The sequence below is a fragment of the Musca autumnalis genome, unplaced genomic scaffold (genome assembly GCF_047663935.1).
Source record: "Musca autumnalis isolate F117 unplaced genomic scaffold, ASM4766393v1 scaffold_2, whole genome shotgun sequence".
In the NCBI taxonomy this organism is placed as follows: domain Eukaryota; kingdom Metazoa; phylum Arthropoda; class Insecta; order Diptera; family Muscidae; genus Musca; species Musca autumnalis.
The window spans coordinates 45,861,112-45,888,092 of record NW_027411755.1 but is presented as its reverse complement, the minus strand read 5'-3'; positions in this window follow the sequence as shown (position 1 = coordinate 45,888,092).

Genomic DNA, 26,981 nt, shown 5'->3' with positions numbered 1-26,981 from the left:
ACCTATCTAAGTCTTCCCATTAGAAGACTAATAGATCTTCTTAATAAGGCGCAGAAGTTTTGTTTTGCCACGTTTTCTTCCAGAAGACCTGTAGATCTTATTTAAGAAGATCTTATACCAAGTAAAAAAATTAGTAGATACCCTCGAAGTAGTCCAGCAGTTGTTATTATTCCCGTTTCATATTTTTATTAATCTGGATCTGCGTTCAATTACAAACTGGAAAATACACCTCGTCATTTGGTTTGGTTGGGTAGTAAAACAAGCAAGTGGAGCAGATAGATGTTCAGAGTAACTCCATCAATCCTGGCACAGTTCCGGTCTAACCCCACGGTGCTTTCAACACCGGACGAAAACATCAGCGCCCCCAACACCGAAGTGTAAGTACCAATTTGTTCATACGCAGAGAGTGAATACGACCTTCTTGTTTTGTGGCAGAGTCTATCTATCACTCCTGCCTTTCTATGGATCAATGTAACTCCACGATGGAGCCGAAACTCTACCCACGAGTTGGTTTTAACAGGGGTCTGCACCAAACTGCCAGGCTGGATCTTACGGACTTAAGGGCTCCTGTTTGTTTGACGTGGAAAAGAAATGTAAAGGAGCGAACGAAGAAAGGACTCATGGCACCCTACTCCTATAAGAACTTCATTGGGAAAAGCTGGGGATTGAGACCACAAATCAAACACTGGATGTATGTAACCGTGGTCCTGCCCATACTTACCTATGGCGGACTGGTCTGGTGGCAAGCTCTTGGGAACAAAGCGTTACTCTCCAAATTATCAAGTGTACAAAGGACCGCGTCACTGCGGATTACCGGATCGTTTAAAAGCACTTCTCAAGGTGCTTTAAACGTCATCCTGGATTTCCAACCTTCCTAATCCAGTTTCAGGCGGCGAGAACTGCTTTCAGACTCCGGGAGTCAGGGTGTTGGCGTGGTTCACACTTTGGACACTCGAATGTCCTAAAACTAATTGATAGTCGACTTGAGTTAGGTGACAATGATTGCGTAAGCGATTATATGCCTACCTCATTCAAGTCTGACTCCTTAACCGTCATCCTCCCAAGCAGGGACGCATGGGCTGAGTGCATATCTCCTCTGGACGGTCCGGCAATATACACAGACGGGTCCAAGATGGGAGAAGGTACTGGCGTCTACTGCGAGAATCCACTAATTAAAAACTCATACAAGATCAACGATAATTGTAGGCGAATCCTTGCTATCAAGAAAGCAGTTGAATTGGTGAAAGGACTTGAAGGCAGTCTTACAGGACCGGTAACTATATATGTCGATAGTCAAGCGGCCCTCAAGGCTCTCAAGTCATGGACCATGAATTCAAGAGCTATTCTTTATTGCAGTAAAGCTCTGCAGGATATACACGATATCGTAAAGCTATGTTGGGTTCCGGGTCACAGCAACATTATGGGAAAGGAGATAGCAGATGAACTAGCTCGAGGTGGCTTTAAGTCTATCAGTTGATGAAACCGCCCGGCCACCGATGTGCTACTACATCGGCAAACTTCGGGAGATCTTCAATAAGAGGGCACATTAAAGATGGCTATTGGAACCTGGTTCTAGGGTATCCAAGGCGATCTGGTCTCTCGTCGAAGAACGCCGTCCCTCCTCTCACTTGATAAGTTAGGGATGAAAATCGCGGTGGGACTTATAACAGGTCACTGCAGAGTGAGATCTCTAACTTCAAAATGGGACGACAGTGGCATTGACTACTGCAGACTATGTGAAGACTGTCGAACATCTGCTTTGTAGGTATCCCTTGCTGCAAACAAGGAGATACCGAACACTAGGTAGATATAAGGTAGGCACTCTGACCTTCCTGTCTAACATAGATCTCATTGTTCTACTCATGGCTTGGAAAAGGTCCTTAACTATCAAATACTAATCAGACTTTTTCTACTTTTCCAGCCCAATATCATCTATACCCCAGCATCAAACCTCTCATCTTTACATCTTCATCCTATCAGCACTGCATCATAAACTCATCATCTCCTATACTTCACCATCATCTCTACCCTATCATCCTCATCTCACCATACTGCATCAACATTCTCACATCTTTAAATCTGCATCTATAATCTACACAGGATAAACACAATGAACCAACTATGCTATTAGATGGGTAAACCTAACCTAACCAAAGGGCTCCTCACACCCGCGGTATCAGAATATAGCCTGTGAAGTTCGTAAATTCTTCCATTGCGTATCACTTACATTGACATATCACATATACATACATAGCATATCACAGACCAATCTATCGTTTTGTATGTGGTTAACAAGGTTTCTTTATCTTCGCCCCAAGTGCTGCGAGCTAGTGACTTGAGGACCTCGTACCTACTACTCATCTTATCGCAGATAGCTATGGAATGCGTGAATCTCCCCTTCCTACCCGAACTTTGTGGTAATTGGTCGTCGAAATTATTGATCCATCAACCTCTATACTCAGTGGGAGGGACCTTCATATCAGCAGTGCATATGGTGATCAACGACCTTTTGACTTCGTGGGGGAATAGGAAAATTTTCCTGGCATAGAAGAACGCAACGAGTTAGGCATTTTCCAGATCACAGACATAAATATTGCCAACGGTGGGACCTGATGTCATGCAGAAAGGTTAAAGAGTTCCGGAGATATCATCCCTCACTGGCGAACTCCCTCTTTCAGTCTACGGGATTTCAGCTTCACGTTTCCAAATTCCACCTATGACTGGTGACTAAAAAAAACCAAAGTTTCAAGCACGACCGGAGGATAGTACATTTGATATTTTCGAACAGCTTAACCTGACTGAACGTATCAAAGGCTCTAGTCAGGTTCAATGAGCCTCTGTGTCACGGTCTGTTCTGGTTGAGAACACGACAAATATGTGTGGAAATGGCATGCAGTGCTGTTACAGTACTACGCTGCTTTTGGAGCCTGTATTGATGATCCGCAACTGGATAGCTTGCTCTAATGCTGGAGAAGAGTTTTGACTCCAGAATCATTGCTACAGGTGACAAAAGTGAGATCGGCCTGTATGATTCACCTCTGTTGGCATCCTTGCCAGGCTTCAGTAGCGATGTCACCATGCCGACTTTCCACATCAACGGTGGCAAAATGCCCCTCAGTAATGTTGGCGACATTTTCTTAGTATTTCAGGCATGTAAAACTTCTCTACCAGTGGTTTCGTAAGACACGTTGTTCGGACTCGGCGATAAACAGTAGGTCTCATATCATTGAGCTAATATGATTCGGGGTGCACTCATTGATATGAGAGAAGTCTCTTGTCCCGTCTGGGATGTTTGTGGAACAATTATTAACCTCTACACTCGGTGGGAGGGAGCTTTATGTCAGCAGTCCATATAGTGAGCAACGACTTGTCGACTTCGTGGAAGAATATGAAAATATTCCTCGCGTAGAAGAAAGCAACGAGTTAGGCATTGCCAACGGTGGGACCTGATGTCACGAGCGTACCATCATCCGCGTACGTAAGGTTAAAGATTTCCGGAGATATCACCCTTCACTGGTGAATTCGCTCTTTCAGTCTACGGGATTTGAGCTTCACGTTTCTAAATTTCACCTATAATGGCATGTATGATTAACCTTTGCTGGCATATTTGCCTGGCTTCAGTAGCGGGACGACTCTGGGAAGCAGACTGATGCTTGGAAGGAGTAACGCCTCAAGAGTCTTTACTTTGATGACAAAATTGAGATCGGCCTGTATGATACACATTTGCTGGCATCTTTCACAGGCTTCAATAGTGGGACTACTTTGTCCCTTTTCCAGGCTTCCGGACATTGTTCAGATACTCATCTCCTTGTTCATCCAGCTGATTTAACATCACCATTGAAATTCAGTCATTTCCAAGCGCTTTTGATGATTTTACTCCTCGGATAACATCTGCAACATTAACCATCGTAAACTATGGTGGCTCCGCTTCGGCTGGAAGAGACCGCAAACGATGGAAAAATAGTAACGTCTCAAGAATCTTCTCTCCTGGGGACAAAAGTGAGATCGGTCTGTATGATTCAACTTTGCTGGCATCCTTGCATAGCTTCAGTAGCAGTACCACCCAACCCATTTTCCAGGCTTCGGAAACTATTAGGGTGGCTAAAGATAACTTTAGAACTTTGCATAGAGTCGAGTTCCTCGCTCATACAGTCGCTTTTGCATTTCCATTGAAATTCCGTCAGGCCCAAGCGGTTTGAATGATTTTGCGTCTCGGATAACATCTGCAACATCACGCAAACTGCAAACTGGAAGAGACCTACCATTCTTTCCCATTCGTCCCCAATAAATTGTCGAGTAAAATAACGCGCACACCTCTTACTATCCTTAGAATCTGTTAAAACTGATCATCTTTTTTGAGCGGTTCGATATCGCCTGCCATGTTGCTGCGCCTCCTGTGCTCTAGCCACTTTTTCCGTTTATACTCACCGATTAACCTAATGACTTCTAATGTCAGTTCTGTGACTCTGGGTTTAATAGCGTCCGTAACGCGAAGCTCATTAAACTCATTTGCTAATCCCGTCGCCTTCCACGGAAATTAGATCTTCTTTCAGGTATTCGATCAGCAAGTATGTATATGATGTCTCGGAAATTCCTCCCTGCTGTCCGAACATCATACGGATTGGACAGTTCTCTGAAGGTATGTAAATTCTCTGAATACTTGTAAACTGTTTTTTCTCATGGTTTAGGAAAGTGTGGCGTTCAGAGGTTATGAAGTCGGGTGGTCAGGTGTAGGTAGATAGTCCGCCCCACGGGAAATGACGAGTTGCCAAGTTAAGTCATTCGTCAGACCAAGTGATACAATGGATATTTCAGGCGAACTATGGCCACCTCCTCTAAACCAGGTGAGAGTGTCCTCGTCCACGGTCTAAAATGTATCTGTAATTTATTTCTGTTACCCAAACTTCAGAATTCTTTGAAACGTTTTTAGGGGAAATCTATGAATACTTATCCATCGAATTTTTCATAGTCGGGTGGTCTATTGATGGAGTTGAACATAGGGAGATGGACCGAACCCAAGGAAAATGACATGTTGCTATGTCACGTCATTTGTCAGACCAGGCGATACGCTGGATATGTCAGTCGAAATATGTCAGCCACCTCTAATCCAAGTGGAAGCGTCCTCGTTCGTGGTGCAAAATGTCCGTCTCTGTTCATTGTCTAGGATAGAATGACATAGCTCATTATGTGCATTAAAATCACCTAGGACCAGCCGGTTATTGTTTTCCAACAGTAGCCTGAAATTATAGGAATAAATCGCGACACACCTGTTAATCGGTGGAATGTACAAATTGAGCTATTCTATATCGACGATTTCACACTTGACTGCAACCTCCAAATACTCCAAGTATGGTTCACTAGAGTCAAGCTAAACCGAGATAGGTCTTTACTGGACTGACTGGACTGACCGCGTCCACTTCTCTTGGATCGTACGAGAAGTGGAGACGCAGTACACAACTCACATACGTTGTATCCATCATAACTCCATCTTCGTTTCTTGAAACTATGCTACCATTACCCATTTCCGACAATCTCATTGAGCTTCCCATTGCACTTAAACTGTAGGATTAACACATTGTCAGGAACTGGAACAGCAATACCCCTACAATGAAGAATCACTGTGATTGAGGACTGTAATTATGGTGCTGTAGTACATAGTCGATATTTCAAAAATAGTATGTTTGGACATGTCTTTTAGGTTATTTAATTAATATGATCTTGAATCGTAGCGATCATTATTCATCTCCGGCTCAGTCGCAGTTAAACTGATCTTCCCAAAAATATCATCGCAATTAGACGTCAGGAAATGGAAGAGCAATACTGAGTGTTAGTGACTATGACTGGTACTGCTGTTGCGGAGATTGCGGGGAGGTTTCATAATCTGATGGTAACGACCAAGACTCACAGGGGGATCAAATTGACATATAATCACTATATGCACTCTCTCAGGATGACCAGTCTTAAGCAATTCGTGAAATGTATCCATTCAAGGAATCTGTTCCATCCCACCGATATCGACCCATGGTGGGTGAGACCGTGACAAATGTAGCAAAACCATGGGGTTACCAGAACGAAAAAAATAAAGTCGACTAAGGCCTCAGGGGCCGTCACCAGCCTATGACCGAGATGATGTCTTCTCGAAACAATCCAGTACATAGAACCGGCCATCGTGGGATTGCATCGTAGCCCGTAATTCGTCCGTCCGTCTGTGATAATAACTCTAGCACCAACAAAAATTGAGGTCAAGTTCGATGATGGGCTATATCAGTCCACGTTTTGATATAGTCCCCATATTACGGTACCGCCCGATTTCGGGTATTTTGAGTCACATTTTCAAACCGAATTAGCTATAATTTGACATTTAGGGTTCCTAGTGATTAACAAACTTACATTCCAAAAATTATGGGCATAGGTCCATGTTTTGGCCATATAACGGTACCTCAGGATTTTCGGTATTTTGAGGATTTCAGCTGCAATTTGACATTTGAGGTTTTCAGTGGTCACGAAACTTCTCCACCAAAAATCGTCAACATAGATCCAAGGTTTGGTATAGCCCCAATATAACGGTACCTCCCGATTGTTGATATTTTGAGGATTTTTAGCTATATTTTTTAACCGAACTATCTGTAAATTGTCATTTGAGGTTCTCAGTGATCACGAAACTTCTACAACAAAAATCGTCAACATAGGTCCATGGTTTGATATAGCCCCCATATAATGGTACCTCCCAATTTTCGGTATTTAAGGGATTTCAGCTATATTTTTTTAAACGAACTAGCTGTAATTTTACATTTGAGGTTCTCAGTGGTTACGAAACTTCTCCACCAAAAATCGTCAACATAGGTCTATATTTTGGTATAGCCCTCATATAACGGTACCTACCGTTTTTCGGCATTTTAAAGATTTTAGCTGCAATGTTTAACCGAACTAGCTGTAATTTGACATTTGAGGGTCTCAGTGGTTACGAAACATCTCCACAAAAAATGTTCAACACAGGTCCATGTTGTGGTATAGCCCCCAAATAACGATACCTCCCGATTTTCGGTATTTTGAAGATTTAAGCTACATTTCTTAACCGAACTAGCTGTAATTTGACATTTGAGGTTCTCAGTGGTCACGAAACATCTCCACCGGAAACTGTCAACATAGGTGCATGGTTTGGTGTAGACCCCATATAATGGTACCTCCCGATTTTCAGTATTTTAGCTGCAATGTTTACCCGAACTATCTGTAATTTGACGTTTTAGGTTCCTAGTGGTCACAAAACATCTCCACCGGAAACTGTCAACATAGGTCCACGTTTTGGCACAGACCCCATATAACGGTACCTACCGATTTCCGGTATTTTGAGGATATTAGCTACAATTTTTAACCGAACTACCTGTAATTTGACGTTTGAGGTTTCCGGAGGTTACAAAACACTCCACTGAAAACTGTCAACATAGATCCACGTTTTGGTACATCCCCCATATAACGGTACCTCCCGATTGTTGGTATTTTGATAATTTTTACCTACAATTTCTAACTGAACTAGCTGTAATTTGACATTTGGAGTTCTCAGTGGTCACGAAACTTCTCCACCAAAAATCGTCAACATAGGTCCATGTTTTGGTATAGCCCCAATATAACGGTACCTTCCGATTTTCGGTATTTTGAGGGTTTTAGCTAAAATTTTTACACAAACTAGCTGATATTTGAGGTTCTCAGTGGTCACGAAACTTCTCCACCAACGGTCGCTAACATAGGTTCATGTCTATGCCACAATATAACGCTATCTTCCAATTCTCGGTATTTTGAGGGGTTTTAGCTACAATTTTAACCGAAATAGATGTAATTGAACATTTGAGGGTCTCAGTGTTCACTAAACTTCTCCAACAAAAATCGTTAACACAGGTCCATGGTTTGGTATAGCCGCCATATAATGGTACCTCCAGATTTTCGGTACTTTAAGGATTTTAGCTACAATGTTTAGCCGAACTAGCTGTAATTTGACATTTGAGGGTCCCAATGATCACGAAAATTGTCAACATAGGTCCATGTTTTGGAATATCCCCCATATAACGGTACCTCCCGATTTTTACCGAACTAGCTTAATTTAACATTTGAAGTTTTCAGTGGTCACGAAACATCTTCACTAAAAATCGTCAACCGTACCTCCCGATTTGCGGTATTTTGAGGCTCTTAGCTACATTATTTGACGGAACTACCCGTAACGTAACTTTTGAATTGCCCTGCAGTTATAAAACTTTTCCACCAAAAATTGTAAAGATAAGTCCACCCTTTGATATAACCCCATAGGATTAGATTAGATTATTTAGGCATTGGGGTATCCGTAATCGAAAAATTGTTCCATGTAAAATTGAAAAAGGAAACAAATTATTCCATTTTAATAAGGATTATTTTATGGTGAAGGGTATAAAAAGTTCGGTCCGGCCGAACTTAAAGACTTTTTACTTGTTATGTCCTCTAACTGGAAGTAAATAGTACTTCTCATAGAGAACCGGTAGATCTTCTTATAGTGTCGACCAATAGAGCTTCTAGGAGTTGATCGATATATATTCAGACAGAAGGTCAAAAGTGCTTCTCTTCGAATACCAACAGGTCTTTTCATAAATGGCGCCCAACATTTCTTCTCTTAGCAGACGAGTAGGTCTTGTCATGAAATATCAGTTGTTCTCGTTAGAAAAAAGGTAGGTCTTCTTCTCATAGTTGACGTTTTAGAAGACTTACTGGTCATTCATGATAATATCTACTGGTCTAAGACAATACCTATTGATCTTCTACGAGAAGGTCTATTGATCAACTTAGAGAAGACCTACTAGCCTTCTAAGAAGAACACCTAATATTCTATGAGAAGATCTACTCTTCTGCATCATTTATGAGAAGACCTGTTGGTATTGTATGAGAGAACCCCAGTAGGTCCTGTATTTGAATTCTAGTAGGTTCTGTCATAAAATACCAGCAAGTATTCTCATAGAAGGCAACCAATAGATTTTCTCATAGTAGGTCCTGTCTTAGAAGACTCGTAGGTCTTCCCATGTTTGATCAGTATGTCTTGACACAGAAGATCAGCAGGTTTCCTAAATTATGGATTTTCTCACAAAAACTAGAAAATCTTCTCGTAGACGGCGACCAGCATAGAAATCCATTTGGTGGCGAGTCAAGACCTGTAGATCTTCTCACAGAAGAATACTAGGTCTTGCTTTAGAAGCCCAGTAGTCTAAGAAGACCTGTAGATCTTCTCATGGTAGTATGTCTTCCAATGGTTGACCAGTAGGTCTTGTCATGTTTGACCATTAAAGACCAGTTGCTCTTGGCTTAGAGGACCAATAGGTCTTTTTAGAAGACGAAAGAGTAAGACTTCTAGAGGGGGAGTTGGTCTTCTGAGGGACGAACAGTGCCTTAAATCGACTCTTAGATAGCCAGCAGAATTTCTTATAGAAAGCAACCAACATATCTCCACTTAGAAGATCAGCATATTTTTTCATAGATGATCAGCAGGTCTTCCCATGCTAGGCGACCAATAAATCTACCCGTTGAAGGTCTTTGAGTATTCCCATAGATGTCCAATTGGTAATTTCTCAGGAGACCAGTATGTATTCTCAGGTTAGAAGCAATAGATCTGCCCTTAGAAGACTAGTAGGTCCTTTTGTTGAAGTCGTGTAGGTCTTCTCATAGGAAAACAACTGTTCTGCCCCGGAAGACCAAAAGGTCTTCTCACAGTTGACCTGTAGGTCTTTTAGAAGGCCTGTTGGCCAGAATTTAATTTGGCAAAAATTAGATGGAAAGTGTAAGACAGCGGTGTCTGTATCTAACGTCATATGTTTCGTCAATCACTGCCCTTTAAGACGCCGATTTGCAGCTCCTTCACCATTTGTGCTTCTTAAAAGCTAAAATATGACAAAGATGATGCAAAAATGCAAAAATCACTGATAACGTTTTATGCCCTCTCCACCACATGCATGTATGCGGGTATTAAAATTACTGCACTATCCGCCGATTGTACATACGTACTTGTGAATACATTGCCTAACATACCTATTGGCTATTCATTTAAACAATAATGGTGATGAAAAAATACTTCAATTTAATATATTGGCAACAATGTTGCTAATTATTATCGTAAATAATGTTGGCACATCGTTGTTGATATTAAGCGGCGAGGCAAGCGAGTAAGCAGCCAGTTAAGATGCAACCAAGCACCGTTTTTAAATGAACTGCCGCTCACTGAACGACCAACGAACGACAAACCATGCAAATAGCAAATACGTGCAACAAGCATAGGCCGGCTTGCTACAGAGCAAATATGTAAATTCCATTTTAAAAATGTTTTCATACACGATCTGGGTATTATAATCTATGGCGATGATAGTTATTTCCTTGATTTTTATTATATATTGCCAATGTACGCTACTTTGGGTACGTGTAGATGCCGATAGGCTAGTAGAGGTAAATGTATTATGAAAATTTATCTGCTCTTGTATATGTTTTATATTTAAGTATGATTTAAAGAAATTATGAGGAAAACGCATTTCCAAGCGCCATGGTCATCTACTCTACTACAGCAATTTTTAATAGCAAGTTTCAGGATTTTCTTCTCCAGCTTAATTTATCCTCACAACAGGATTAATCCAACGTAATCGTTGTAATTATAATATCTTTAATCATAATTATTAGTTGTGGCAACAACGGTTGAGGCAGCTTTTTCCACATTCAGAAAAAATGCCATTGAGGAGTTGGCCAGAAATTATAAGCCAATATTTACATGTGTATATTGGGAGATCGAATTACGCCCTCAATCGTTGATCTTAGCCATATCTACGCTACCCATATACTTTGTTACAATGTAACTTTTCAAAAAATTAAAAAAATGCGAGGAGGGGAGATGTGGTTCTACTCAATATAACCCTCACCAACATGGACGACTTTGATACAAAGAATTGGAGGGTATCTGAAAAGTGTTCCTTTTCAGATCACAGGACGATACTTTCTCTCTATATTTTGAGTAATACAGAGTGCCCATAGAAATTCCAAAAGAATGGATTGCATTTGGGATCTATGGCGACTTCAAAATTGTGCGAAACCAATAGTTTTCACTCAGTCGAGGGAGCTGTGGATTCCCTAAGCAATACTCTCTTCACCTACTATGAATACTCCTGTCCAATCACCTATCCTAAGTAAGGCGAAACCCAGTAAGTCAATAAGTAAGTCTTGTGTCAGTTTTAGTTAGCTTACAGATGGGGCTACTGAAGCGGCTTGGTTTCGCAAAATATTATCTTAGGATCCAAAATCCATCGATAATATTAAGCGGAGCGACGGATTCTGGGCTATTTACTTTTGATCTGCTGGCATGGGTTCACTTCTCCGGTTGATAGTGTCCTGCCTACAACAAGTCACAATCAAACGCGAACTGTAGGGGATGAGCAGCTGATAGACAGAGTAACTAGTCTCACAAGACTTTAATGGGCGATTAAGAGCTTTCAGCTTTACAAATCACCGGTAACGGATGGTTTAATGCTGGTAAAGCTTCAGAATGTAGCTGAGTCGGTACTAAAAATACCCGCTAGTGGTTGGAGACGTTAAAAAGAATATGATGAGGGGGTCTTCAATAATCTTAAGCTTGGATCCATCCGTATCACTCTCAGCAACACAGGATTTCCTTCTATGCTAGGCCAATGGATCGATGCGATACAGAAAAGTAGGATTATCAATTCGTGGGTAGGAGAGAGTTCCGTGAGGAAAGCTATTAACAGGGGCACATCGCAGGTGGGATTCTATGACCACTGCTCTGGCTTCTAGTGATAAATGAGTTTCAACCAGCTAAAAAAACAAGGCGGGGGTGGTAGTAGTGTTGATAAGTGAGACATTTGTACCTACCCTGTCCTAACTTACGCAAGGTGCTCTGGTACAACTAACAAGCTGGGCCCATGAAAATGGTCTTGGAGTCAATCCCGAGAAGCGTACTATTCACCATGAAATGCAAAGTTCTTCATATACAGCCTCCAGTAAATTACCTTGGTACACCTGCACCATCGTTTGACATGGAAAAGGAATACCAAGGAGCGAGCAAAGAAGAACTCTATTCAGGTGGTAAGCACTCAGGTCCTCAGGCCGCCTTCGATGTGATCCTCGAACTCCAACCTCTGGATATCCTGGTGCTGTTTCAGTCTGCGAGGACGTCTTTTAAGTTCCAATAGTCGGGATAAAATTGAAGACATGCGAATTTCTTAAACTTAATTGATAGTCAGGATCGTGGAGGACTTCACGTTTCGAACATGCGATGATCTTAAACATAATTGATAGCTTGAATCAAGTGACAAGAGTCTCGAAAGCGATTATTTACCCAACTCCATCAGGTACGATTTATCCGTAATTTTTCCAAAGAGGGACATTCGGGCTGAAGGTAACATTCCTCTGGACGCTCTGGCAATATAAACGGATGGGACAAGAATAGAAGAAGGCACTGGCGCCGGTGTCTACTGTTAGAATCTACTAACCAAACGCTCATTTAACCTTAATTATAGCTGCAGCGTCTTTCAGGGAAAGCACCAGAATTAGTGAAAGGAGTTAAAAGCAAACTTACAGTACCGGTGACTATATATGTCGCTAGTCATGCGGCCCTTAAGGCTCTCAAGTCCTGGACCATAAATTCTCGAGTTATTCTTGATTGCAGGAAGGGTCTTCAAGATATACACAGTGCCGATAAGCTTTGCTGGATTCCAGGTCATAGCAATAAAATTGGAAACGAATTAGCAGATGAACTAGCTAAAGGTGACAGTAAGTCAATCGATCTGTCCGCCCACCAATGTACTACTACATCGCCAAATTTCATGTGATCTACCTCGCGAAAGCTTGTCGCAGATGACTCTTGGAACCAGGATGCTGGAAATACAAAGTAAGCTGGCGTGTGGTTTCACATCGTAGAACCATTTCCCGCCTCTCACTTGACAAGTTAGGAAAGAAAATCACAGAGGGACTTATTACAGATCACTGTAAAGTGACATCTCTAAAAGCGAACATTTCAAACTTTTGAGGGGGATATACTCGAATGTGTAGTCCGTTATAGTTCATCTCGGACATTGATTTATTTTTAAGATAAATATTACGATGTTCATGTATTGAACCAATTACAGTAATTTAATTCAATCGGAATCGTGCCCACCAGTCATTTTACTTGGTCACCATAAGAATTTTTAAGATTTGGGGCTATTATTTCAGGGAGCATAGACTTGTCCACCACAAAACAAAATGGCTGTGATATTGACAACAAGAACAATCTTCAAACAGTCTCTAACCTGCATTTTAGCGTAAATTATGATCTTGTGCCTGGGAGGTTCCCGAAGAAGTTGTTGTAGCTGATTTATACATTTTTGATGTACGATTGAAAGGAATTTTCCGATGTCTTAAGTTTCGGTCATTTCGGATACTCAATTCGTATATTATGATACAAATTACTGATTTGAGTTGTTGCCGGTTAAGTTTCTGGCGTGTTTGGGTCATTATGACAGCAAGTATGGACTCGTGTGTCGTAGGGTATGAAAGATACCAAGCAACGGTCCTGACTGGTTTTAACATGGCCAACCCTGGACTTAGCTTGGTCCATCTTTCATCTTCTATAAGAAGACCTCATGGTCTTCTCTAAGAAGACCTCATGGTCTTGCCACAATCCGTATAAAAACAAAGTTTATACCATCAGTTTCATCTGCGCTCATTGCCCGACCAAAGATAATGATAAGCAGATCAATGATATATTCTACGAGCGCTTAGGGAAAGCATATGACCGCAGCCCTGGCCATGATATTGTTTTGCGAGATTTTAATACAAAAATTGGGAGGGAAAATATCTTTGGTCCCGCAATGGAATGAGGCTGATCGATTTTGCAGCACCAAAAAAACATGATAGTGAACAGCACCAGGTTTCAACACCTCGACATACACAAGGCCACGTGGATGTCACCAGATGGGAAAACGAGAAACCAGATGTTGAGATAGACGAAAGATACTCTTCCAGTTTGTTAGATGTCCGATCGCTTCGGACCATTTCCTTGTAGCAGCCTCGGTACACACTCTTGTTAATGTTGCGGCAAAAGTGCGATCTAACACAGGACGGAAGCTGGATATCGGGAAGCTGCAAACATAACAAGTATCACAAGCCGCGGAATAGGCTTGTGATACTTGTTATGTTTGCAGCAACTGACCCAAATAAATAGTGTGGAAGCGCAGTAACAAACTGCCGAAAAATCTATACTTGCATACCAAAAACCACCACCTAAAAATCCATGGTACGATTAGGAGTGTCGTAAGGCTACTGAAGAGAGAGAATAACGCGGCATACAGAGCAAACCTGCAGTCAGTAGCAAAACGAAGCGTAAAGGAAAAATATGGGAAGAAGAGGTGCGAGGAGAAGCGTGTTTTCAGAAGAAAGAACAAGAAAAACGTAAGCGAATCGAATATCGAATGTGGGCATCGATGAAGATACTCTAAAACCCATCCCAATGCCGACTGGAACCTCAGTCTACTTATAATTTCTCGTGCACAAGGAAGTAGACAAGACGGTTTTTGTCAAATACAGAGGCATACATAAGTCTGTCAGGTGTATTGTGTGAATGGCTAAAACCTATAATCAATGGGTCATACCAATGATGTTTTAGACCTGGGAAATTTACAGTAGACCAAATATTCACCCTACTCCAAATCGTAGAGAAGACCCATGAAAAAGAGATCGATACTAACCACCTATAAAATTGCCATTGACAGCCCAACAAACTCAAAGGTGTTGCAATCCATGTTTGCGTTTGGCAAAATTAAGAAGATTATGCAGAATAACATTAAGTGACACTAGATCAGCAGTTAAAATAGGAAAACGTCACCGTGACTTTCAATACCAATTGGGGTTTTAGGCAAGGTGACAGTCTATCGTGTGACCTATTTAACATCTGGTATGAAAAGGTCATTCGAGATGTAAATGTATATAGAAAAAAAGATAAAAATAGCACTATATACAATATAGTACGCAGATGACATCGACTTATAGCTAGAGGGTCTCCTCGAATTTGGTCTTACCCCCATTTGTGGGGTGTAAAAGTATGTTTCAGTGAGCCACATTTCTGACCGTCACAAAGCGTACATACCCTCTGTAGCTAAATGTATAGAAAAGTTATTTAACATCCCAGCAAAATTTTATGGAAGTGGTTCCATGAGATTCCATGATTTCACTGGATCTTTTGCATTGGTTCAAATGAAGTCGTGAAAGATCCGATCTTTTCATCAGCATTTGAACCCATTCGAAGGAAGTCGTGAAAGATCCGATCGTTTCATCAGCATTTGAACCAATTCAAAGGAAGTCGTGATAGATCCGATCTTTTCCTTAGCATTTGAATCCATTCCATCGATCCAATAGAGATGAATTTTGTGTTTTTATTTTTACACGTGTATATATTCTTTTATTTATGCTAGGAAGTCCCAATCATTGAGCTAAAAGTAGAGTCGGACTGCACTCCTTCGTATTAGTCGTGTTCCTTTACGTGCCTGAGGTTACAAGTTTTTACCCGCAAAGTGTTTCCTTACTTTTAAAAGCATACAATTTATATGAGAGCAGTTCACCACTTTTACCATTTTTAAAAGTAAAGGAACAGACCGATTATAAAAGTTCTTTGCCTGCTCTTGAGAACCCTGCTCAACAAGTCGAATTTTAGATCCCTATAAAACAACAAACATTTCCAAAACGTTGTAAAATAAAATTCACGAAATAGTAATCTGCAGTTGGAGTCAATGTCGAAATCTGCACTGCACTGCACTGATGGGAAGTAAAATCCTTTTATAAGATGAATCAAAACCTGTTGCGGAGGAAGTAAACTCTGTTGCGTGCAGCGGCGGTGTTTAGACTGCAACAGCTGGGACGGCCGGAAGTCAAGTTTCTCACTTAAATTTACAACCTGTCGCTTGCCAAACACATCGTTCCCGAAGTCTGGAAAATAGGCCAGCTACTGAAGCCCGAAAAAGATGCCAGCAAAGGTGAATCTTACAAACCGATTTCGCTTTTGTCGCCCGTAGCAAGAACCCTTGTGGCTATAGTTCTTCCAGCATCAGAAATAACTTTCCAGTTGCCGATCAATAGCATAGGATCCGTAAGCAGCACAACAACTGCGGTGAAGGCCATCTCCATATTAGCAGAGGACTCACTCAGGCCGTTCTCATAATCTAGAAAGAGAAGTCTAACGTTACAAGAGAGAACCTCTAGATCAACAAGCCTTTCAACCAGGTTTAAGTAGCATTCACACGAATGCAGTCGCAGATGCAGTAAACAGTTTTCGTGTGAATGCGGTCCTTGGAGAACATCCACAATCTATCGCAGCTGAGAAGCGCCAGCTGTCAGGACAAACCAGATTAGTTTTGGGTCAATACGCTCGGGATGGTGCAGACGTCAAAATTCCTATAGGGCAAGTACTGATGACACCGTGGAAAACATCTGCCCAGCATACAGCACAGGCCCCCACGACACACTGCTCCTTTTCAATTGCCCTACCAATCCTGCTAAGAAACTTAATTTTGCAGCTTTGTGGTTACAAACCATATAAATAGCGAAATAGCCACATTCTTACTGATAGACCCAGAGTCAGATTAAGCAGAACAATGACAATACAAACATATTAACTACTGTTACAACAACGAGAAGAAACTGCAATTATAGATGTAAACTTTATGATGATAAATAAATTATAGTTATTTCATTAATTCCTTTGTATTAATAAAATAAAAAGATGAAAATCATTTTTCGATATAGCATTTTGGGTTGGTGAAAATGACATGCCAAAGATTAGTGAAAATGCTATTCTTGGGAATTGGTTAAGATGGCATGCCAAAGGATTGGTATAGATGCCATGCCAAAGAATTATTGAAGATGCCATTCCATCGAGTTAGTAAAGATGACATGCTTAGGATCTGAAAATGAATTGCATCTTTTGGGGGTCACGCTCTTGTAAAAAGAATGAGTGAAGATGCTGAAAAAATGACATTCCATTTCACTTGCACCCATTCTTGAATAGCATCTTTGGCATCGAACATTTTGCTGGGATACTAAGGGAACAAGTTATCGCATACGATATTGAGCGGTTATTTAAATACGTTTACGTTAACTAGAGTAAGACACTTTGATAGTATGAACAAGTAGGAACGGCTTTAGGTTCGGCCGGGCCGAAGTTATTATACCCTCCACCACGAGTGGTATTGAAGTAAAATGGAACAATTAGTTTCCTTTCGGTTATGAAGTAGACTTTATACCATATTTCAGCAATTTCGGTAAAACAATGTCGCTAACCTTCAAAATACGGAAATTCGGGAGGTACCGTTCTATGGGGGCTATATCAAAGCGTCGATCTATACCAAGAAATTTCTGGCGTAAAGAAAAGAAGAAAGAAGGCTAAATACCAAATTTCCGATATTTCAGTATGATAATGTTAACCTCAAATCTAGACGTGGACCTATACTGATAATTCTTTTCTGGAACATTTTATAACCCCATGAAAGACTAAATAACACATTTCAATCATTTCGGTGGGATATTGACGTCACATCCATCACAATTACGAACATCGGGAGGTATTGTTCTATGGGGGCTATATCGAAACGTGGACCTATACCGACGAAATTCAGTCGGAAAGGGTTTTACTTCAAATACCAAATCTTAGCCATTTCAGTGGGTTGTTGTGGAGGGAGGGAGGTACCGTTCTATGGGGCCTATATGACTATAGACATTTTATACCCCCAACGAAGGCTAAGTACCAAATTTCAACCATTTCGGTGAGATAATGAATCTAAAACCTTCAAAATACCGAAAATCGGGCGGTACCATTCTATGGGGGCTGTATTAAGGCGTGGACCTGTACAAACAAAGTTCTGGGGGAAAGTTTATAACCCCAACGAAGACTAAATACCAAATTTCAGGCAGTTCGGATGAATATTGATATCGGGTGATACCGTTCTATGGGGACTATATGAAGGCGTGGGCTATACCGACAATTTTAAAGGCAAAAGCTGAATACCCCCAACGAAGACCAAATACCAAATTTTAGCCATTTCAATGGATTATTGTGGCCACAACCTTCAAAATACCGAAAATCGGGATGAACCGTTCTATTGGGGCTATATGAAGGCGTGGACCTATACCGAGAAATTTCTGGGGGAAGTTTCGTACCCCCAACAAAGACTAAATACTAAATTTCAGCCATTTCGGTGTGATAATGAAGCTAAAACCTTCAAAATACCGAAAATCTGTGGAACCGTTCTATGGCGGCTATATCAAACGCCCTAGGAGTAATAGAAACCTCTATACCAAATTACAAAGCTCTATCTTAAAAATTGCGAGCTGTATCTCGATTTCAGCAGACGGACGGACAGACGGACATGCTTATATCGACTTAGAATTTTACCCTGATCAGGAATACACTCCGTATCATGTCAATAGCACATTTCAAATTGCTTTTTGTTACTTCATTTTAGTCGATATCCGTGAAATAACCTCGGGAATGTTTATATATCTAGGTTTGTAATCTTTTGAAGTATCTTTCAACAAAAAGTTTGGCTTCGATAACGTACCATTATAATTATACCCTACACCACTATGTGGGAAGGATATTATAAGTTTGTTTTGGGAAAAATTCATGTAACACCGCAAAATATTCGTCGGAGACCCCCAATGTGGTATACCAATCTTCATATCTCGGCGAGATAACGCGATTTTGAGATGTGTGTCCGTCCGTCCGTCCGTGTGTCCGTCTGTCCATTATAAATTGTAATCAAACTCCAGGCCGCAATTATGGACCGATCGTCACGAAATTTTGTATGGAGGTCGGTTTCACATCAGAATAGATCGCTATTTTAATTGGTGATGATCGTGAAATATTTAGCGGGTGAAATGGACCAAAAACATAATTTTTATCCGATTTTGTAGCTGCTCTGTAGGTCGCAATAATAGTCCGATCGCCTCGAAATTTTAAATAAGGTAAGAATATACGACAAAGAAGAAGTTTGCAATTTGAGATGGCGATCAGATAATATTTAGAGGGTTAAATGGACCACAACTTTTGTGTGAAAATTGTGAAAATTTTTAATAAACAGCTTATATATTTGTTCCTGAAAGACACATTCCCCACTCGTGAGTTATATTTGGAAAACGATCTCTTGACCTTTCAATTGATGCACGCAGAAAAATGTATGTTAGAAATATGTTTGGATCCAAACAAATATATGTTTGGGACCGGTTGCAAACAAATATATGTTTGGATCCAAACATAATATGTTTGGGTCCAAACAAATATATGTTTGCAACATTTTGTAACATATCTCAATTTGATATGTTTGGGTAAAACATATTTTTTATGTTAGAACATTTTTTTCATGGGTGGAGAGAGGATGTTTGTCAACGAGAGTAATAACAGTGCTCTCGCGGCTGTGGAATGCTGTTTTATAATAAAGAGTTGTGTGTATTGTATAATAGAAGACGTAGAAGCGAAGGTTAAGTTGTTAACCAACGTGTTGTTAACAGCGTGACCGTTGTGCCACTAAAGTATCAATTTTGACACTTTTTTTCGGCGTTGATACTTCTTGTGCCACTATTTTTAAATTAAATACATTGTAAAGTAAACTCTCTACTAAAATCACTAAGAGCAGTAGAAAAATCTTCCAACTACACGATTTTGAATTAGGGAGTTGAAGTAACATGCGGCACGTTTTCCTATTAGGTTGTTTTTAGGAGATATTTGCATCTGTAGGAACGAACGAAAATGTTTGGTAACGGTAGTCAGACAGTTTGATCCACTCAAGACTCATTTTTCTTATAAAGTGAAGATATTTACAATGCCATCCTATCTACATTAGACTGTCATAACTTTCCGTAGAAGAGTTTTGTGAGAATTTCTACGGATAATGCATTTAGGACATTTATGTCACAGTCCATTTTCCATTTTTGTTATCCTATACTTTAAGACTAGTAAGGAATAAAATTCGCATTACCAGAGATTGGTTATTACATCTTCCATCTAAACTTTGATCTGTCCCTTTACTTTTAAAAATGATAAAAGTAGCAAAAGTTTTGAACTACTCTCATATGAATTGTATGGTATCTGAAATAAGGGAAAGCTTTTCAAGTAAAAAATGGTGAAACTTCAAGATTCTTGCACGTTAAGGAACAGGGCAAAGAATATTATCAATCAATAATATCAATATCAAGCGAAAAAACGACGTATATGTACTTTAAGTTTACTCAAATCTGTAGTGGAATTATGTATCACATTTTTCGAGTTACCGACAAAAATCGGTAAAATTAAAATTTTTGGATAAGCTAACAACCAAAATAAAGATGTCACTAATTCCTACCGATAACAACAGTGATGTCAACCTTTATTGAAATTTTTGATTCATAATTTTATGTTTTAATTTTAAGTTTGCCGGTAATTCAAAAATGAGTTACAGAATTCCACTACTGATGGGTTGATTCGAATTTGCTGTCAAATTTTCCTTGGTTTTGGTGTATAATTTTTCACTTTCACTTTTAAAAGGAACACAAAGTTCCTTTTAAGTTATCTGACACTTATTCTTAAAGCAAACTTGTAAGAATAAAAAACCTGTTATCTGTCCGAAAAGTTTACTTTTGTATATGTACATTAGGGCTATATCCAAAAAAATACCACCACATAGCCGTGTAGAGCATGGAAAACTATTATGAAATACGGCATCAATTTTTCTCTATCGCGAAAAAAGTTTCCGCACCAAATGCATTGAAGTTCAGTAATGCATTTTTTTAATTTTAGCTGTTATGACAACATATTTGCTTTTAATTAAATTTTTTATTTTTTTTCTAATCTAATTTAAAATCATTATCAAAGCGTTCTGGACCAATTTGTTCTCAAATCGCGCCATTTCGGAGCATATTAGGAACTTTTGATACTATTGCAATTTTTGCTTTTTCTTTATAAACTCGTGAATTTTATGTTTACATTTTTTGTACCTACCGGACAAAAGAATATGGGGTCATTTGCAACGAAGTCGCGAAAGTTACAGGCTGTTTTTGTTGACTTTGCCTGTGAGAATCGTATATGTTTTTTACAAAAATACAACACCAGTACCACGTGGGGAATTTTGTCCTAATAACGAAAACTCGTTTCTAAGATCGATTCGGTGAAAAAAGTTTCCGCGCCGACTGTAATTACTAAAACCCTTTTGATATTTTTTCTACTTATAATTTTAAATTTGTTTTGTTTGTATAAATATTCATAGAAAAAATACAATTCTCACAGGCAAAGTCATTTAAAACTGTCTGTAACTTTCGCGAATTTGTTGCAAATGACACCATATTCTCTTGTCCGATAGGTACAATAAATATAAACATAAAATTCACGAGTTTATAAAGAAAAAACAAAAATTGCAATAGTGTCAAAAATTCCTAAAATGCTCCGAAATGGCGCGATTTGAGAACAAATTGGTCCAGAACGCTTTGGTAATGATAATATGTTGCCATAACAGCTAAAATTAAAAAATGCATTACTGAACTTCAATGCATTTTGTGCGGAAACTTTTTTCGCGATAGAGAAAAATTGACGCCGTATTTCATAATAGTTTTCCATGCTCTACACGGCTATGTGGTGGTATTTTTGATATTTGCAAAAAAGTGAAAAAAGTTATAACCCTAATGTACATGAATTGTTTCTCTTATGCTTTTATGTTGTTTTCAGATTTTAATAATAAAAAAGTGTGATACTTTTTGTGCCACTTTTTCGAAAGACGTGTGCCACTTTTTTTCAGAAATGATACTTTTTGTGACACTTTTTGAAATTGTGCAGCGGTCACGCTGGTTGTTAACCAACGCAGGCGAAGAAGAAAAGAAGAAATGATATGAATTATATTTTTTTCTTTCTTCAGTGTTTTAGTTGCCTTTGTAGAGTCAAGACGGTAAAGTGAGTGAATAAATCAGTGTTTTGTGTTTTCTTAAAGAAATTGTGGTTTTTAGTAAATTAAATGCCCAATACATTTTATAATGGAATCGGAAAGTTGATTGGAATTATTTTATTGGACAAGGAAGAAATCGCATTTAATTTTGGTAATTACATACATACTTATGTATATTTGAAATATGGCATGTCCATATTTATTTATTACATTACATATTCATTTGATTCTAGATGCCGATTCCCCACTGATGATTTCAACTATGAGGACAATTTGTTTTATTTCACAACTAAGGAGAAGCGTTCAACTACGTTTCTATATATTTTTCCTTTTTAAAAGTGTGACTATTTACAAATTATTTCAATCAGTTTTCTTTTATTAAAGTGTGTTATGTATTTCTTTGGAATTTTGTATGTACCTATGTGTTTGTTGTTCTTTTGCCTTTTAATAAAAAACCACAACATTTGTGTGTATACTATAGAGATAGCCAGTGAGTTCTTACTGAGAGCAAGTGAGCACAGATTTCAAAGTGTTTTACATTGAATTTTACGCTCCCTTGCTCTCAGTAAGCGCCCACTGGTGCATGTGTTTGTTTTTTTGTGCCTTTTGGGTTTATTTTTTTTGCACCCAAACATATAAAATGTTTGCACCCAAACATATAAAATGTTTGCACCCAAACATAAAATTGTTTGCACCCAAACATATATATCTTTGCACCCAAACATATATATGTTTGCACCCAAACATATATTTGTTTCCACCCAAACATATATTTGTTTGCAGAACCAAACATATATTATGTTTGGGACTGTTGCAAACATATATATGTTTGCTGCAAAATATGTTTGGGACATATGTTAGAGAGGCCGTTTTTTTGCGTGTGTCAATTATGTTGATGTACGTGATCAGATAACAGAGTTACAGCCTAATATATCAAGTTTTTTGTTGTTAGTGTAATCATAAACCCGTTAGAGGTCGCAATTATAGCTCAATAGTCACGAAATTTTGCACGAGGTAAGAGTTTAGGTAGAAGAAAATGCCTATAATTTTGCATGATGATCTGATATTATTTAGCGGGTGACATAGACCATTACTATTGTATGAAAAATATACAAATTGTCCATATTTTAATTCCATATTTTAATTCCTGGAGGGCATATACCGGCAAAGTAGTCTACATATGGAATAATAACTACTGACCTTTCCCCTGATGCAAATTGCAATAATGTGTCTGCTAGATAACGCACCTACTGCCTGATATATAATGTGTTTTGTGTAGAGAACCACAATTTCCTCCCATGCTACAAATTGTCTCTAACATGACAGAGAAATTTTCAGTTCAGTTGCCTCACCACCTATTTTATATCTCAGGATTTAGGGTAAAGGGGATACAAACAAAATACGACCAAAGATGTGTCTCATCTATTTAGCGCTGTCCGTTCATCTGTCTTAATGTCTAACGGCTGGTGAGCAAGATAACTCTCGAACGGATCTACCGATTAGAACCAAATTTTATAAAACGTAATATTTTACCCAGACTTTGTTTGAGTTCGAATGTAGGCTATGTCGGTCCACACCTCCCCCAAAAAAGTTCAAAATTGTTTTCGAAAAATTGTGTGAACGATAACTGGCTCCAAACTTTCCATATATTATTATTCCTTTCAGATATAGATCGGTTAAGACTATATCGGTCCTTAGGGTACCTCCCACACAAAATTCGGAAAAGGGAAATTTAAGAGTCCTCTCGAATCGTTTTGAATTTTTTTCAGCAGATTGTACTTGCGCCGCAAATCCGCAAGTTAACTCTCAAGGGGATTTTCTGATTGGTCGAAACTTTACACATCGTATTATTTCATCCAGTCATGTGTCAGGTGGGAATATGGACTATATCGGTCCGTCCTTCGAGTACCTCCCACACAAAATTTGGGAAAAGTGCAGTTTGAGGACCCGTATCGGATCTATTTGATTATTATTTTATTTTTTTTAAGAAGGTTCTTTTTACTGTCCCTATTCTGGTCCCTTTCCAGGGGTAAGTCATACTTCCTGAGATAATAGTCCAGAAGTTCCAAAAACCCCTGCCGGCTCCAACTAAAATTACAAATCTGATAAAATAATTCTCAAATATTTCCAAAACTCAGAATTTAGCTTACTAATATTGATTTGGTATAGCCCAATATTACGATACCTACAGATTCCACGTATTTTGAAGCAAACTCGTGTTCCAAAATAAATATATATTTAGAAACTGAAGGTATATCACCGTTAGCGCAGCTGACTTATACTATCTTCTTTGCTGTATAATTAAACATGAATAATTTTGGGATTTATAAATTTGTTTGCATGCAAAATTTTTGAATTTCAATTCATTGTTAGTTATTTCTACCGGTATAAAATATATTTTTGATATCACAATATATGCCCACAATGAACTATTTTCGAAGCATATGTGAGGTACAAGTGCAAAATTTTTGGACGATAGATCTTCAATAAACTCGCAATTTTCCGAATTATGAAATATACCAAATTGCTTGGTAAATATATTTAGTATTTGTTTAGTATTCCAAAAAGGAACCTGATATTCAAAGACAATTTTAAGATGTAGCAGGAGGGGCTAATCATTGTGAATTTTCCAATTTTCGAATATTCTTTAGAAATGTATAATTTATATATTTTTCCACAAACATCCCAGTAAAGACAAGGGAGGCTTCTCTTATATCAATGGATTCATATTATGTTATTGATATGTGACCTAGTTTTTATCGCCGAGTCCGAACTCAGGAAATACCGCCAACATTACTAAGGGGTATTTTGCCACCGTAATTTGATGAGAATCGAACCGGGACATTCAGCGTGCAAGGCGGTTGCACATAGCTAATTCCTACAGGTTGTGGTGTAGGGTATCACGTAGTCGGCCCGTCCGACTATAGCCTTTGCTTACTTGTTTTTTTTTTTTAATTTTCTTTCTAAAAGTCCAAAATTTTTACGGTTCATCGGAATAGCACATTCTTTAATAACTTGGGTAAAAATGCAAATTTCGAATGCTTCTGTTACGATTCTTTAAAATTGGAACAAATAAAAGCACTTTTAAGTTTGAAACGCTAAAATTGGTCGAACTATGACTTTAATACCGGGAAAATAAGACCTTATGAAATCTATGGACTTTAAATGTCTATAATACGTTAAAATTTGGCATAAGTTGGCAGTTTCTTGTCAGATTTATAAAGATTTAATTGCTCTAGGTCTGAGCTAATATACTATAAAGAAAAAATCAGATCCTTCCTATACACAAGATATATAAACATTCCCGAGGTTATTCCACGGATATCGACTAACATGAAGTAACAAAAAGCAATTTGAAATGTGCTATTGACTTGAAACGGAGTGTATACATATATACTTTATAGGGTATTCGATGAATACAAATTTAATTATACCCTCCATGTTATGGTGGAGGGTATAAAAATGTGACTCATCGAAATTATGATTTTGGACCCATGTATATTTGGACACAATCCGTTTCAACGGATTTGGATTCAATCTAATCCTCTTTTTCCATCAAAGTGCGATAACTCCCGAACTGATCAACCGATCCTATCCAAACTCTGCACATTGTGATATTTCTAGGAAACGTAGATTAGTGGAATTCTGAATCTCATTTTTAGTTAACGAATTAAAACGTAGCATTTTTATACCCGACCAAAAATATGGTAATATTATGTACATATATCGGGTTCGAATATGCCGCCAGATTATGGCCTAAAAGCTCCAAGAAACCTTAACAGTACCAAATAAAATGGTAAATCCGCAAGATAACTCTCGGAGGCAGTTTCCGATTGGTCCAAACTTTGGACTTCGTATTATTTTATCCAGGCAAATCCATACTTCCTGAGAAATTAGCCCAAAACTCAAAAAACCCCTATAGACGTCAGTAGTATTGTGTTTGCTTCTTTTCTTTAGGTCCGAGGTAATGGGCACAGCTGACTGATGCTTTTTTAATTGCTAATGACAAATTTAAATAAAAGTTAGCAGCTTTGTTGTTATCGGTTAGGCTTAGCAACAACAGGCTCGAATATGTAGTGCATCGGTCCCGTCCTTTGGGTACCTCCAACACAAAAATGCTCAAATTTTGGCAAACGCAATTTTTAAGGACATGTATGGATCTTGTTGAATTTTTTGCAGCAGGTCCCTATTGAGGCCCCATTCCTTCAAGAACCTCCTCCGTAACACTTTTGAACTTTAGTCTTAATCTACATTTTGTCTGCAAGTTAAAATGTCCAAAAAGGGCCACAAAATTCTGAAAAGTCCCTAAATACATTCGATCTGTCCGTAGATGGAAGTTTTAATTCACATAGGCTTAGGGTATACCTCTGTCGGCAAAGCCGTCTAATACTTTCTTACTTGTTCAGATACAAGTACATACTTTCTGAGATAATGGCTCAAATGATCTAAAACCCCTACGGGCACTTACTAAAATGAATGATGAGGACGATCGTAAAATTTCTTTCAAACGGACATGTCCCATGAAGGTCTATATCGGACAATACTTTCGGGTACCTCCCTCATAAAAGTTCTGAAGTTTCGCTTAAGTGTAGGTAACCATCCCAGTCCGCTTGTGGAAAATATTCGACATTTAGCAATGTTTTTACACGGACAGAAATTATTTTTGACACTGAAAGTGTTAAGGGTTTCTTCGAGAATCGTTTTGAAATTGTTAACGAATTTACTTTTCTGTTTAAAGCGATATAATTTAGGCAAGTCCATGCTTCTGGAATCCTAATCCGAATCAAAATTTGAGCATCTCCAATAGAATAAATTGACTTTGAATGACCTTTGCTAGTTCTTTGGTGTATAAGATCCAGTCTAAGCGAAATAATTCAGGGTATCTGCGAAATCCTTATATTTGAAAACCAATTGATGTTGTGAGGTGTTTGTTATGACCTGATGCCACCAGCCAAAAGCTTAAAAAAATACAAAGGCTCATAAATGCTATCTTGTTTAGACATTTGAAGCTGTTAAAATATCAACAAAATAACGAAATCT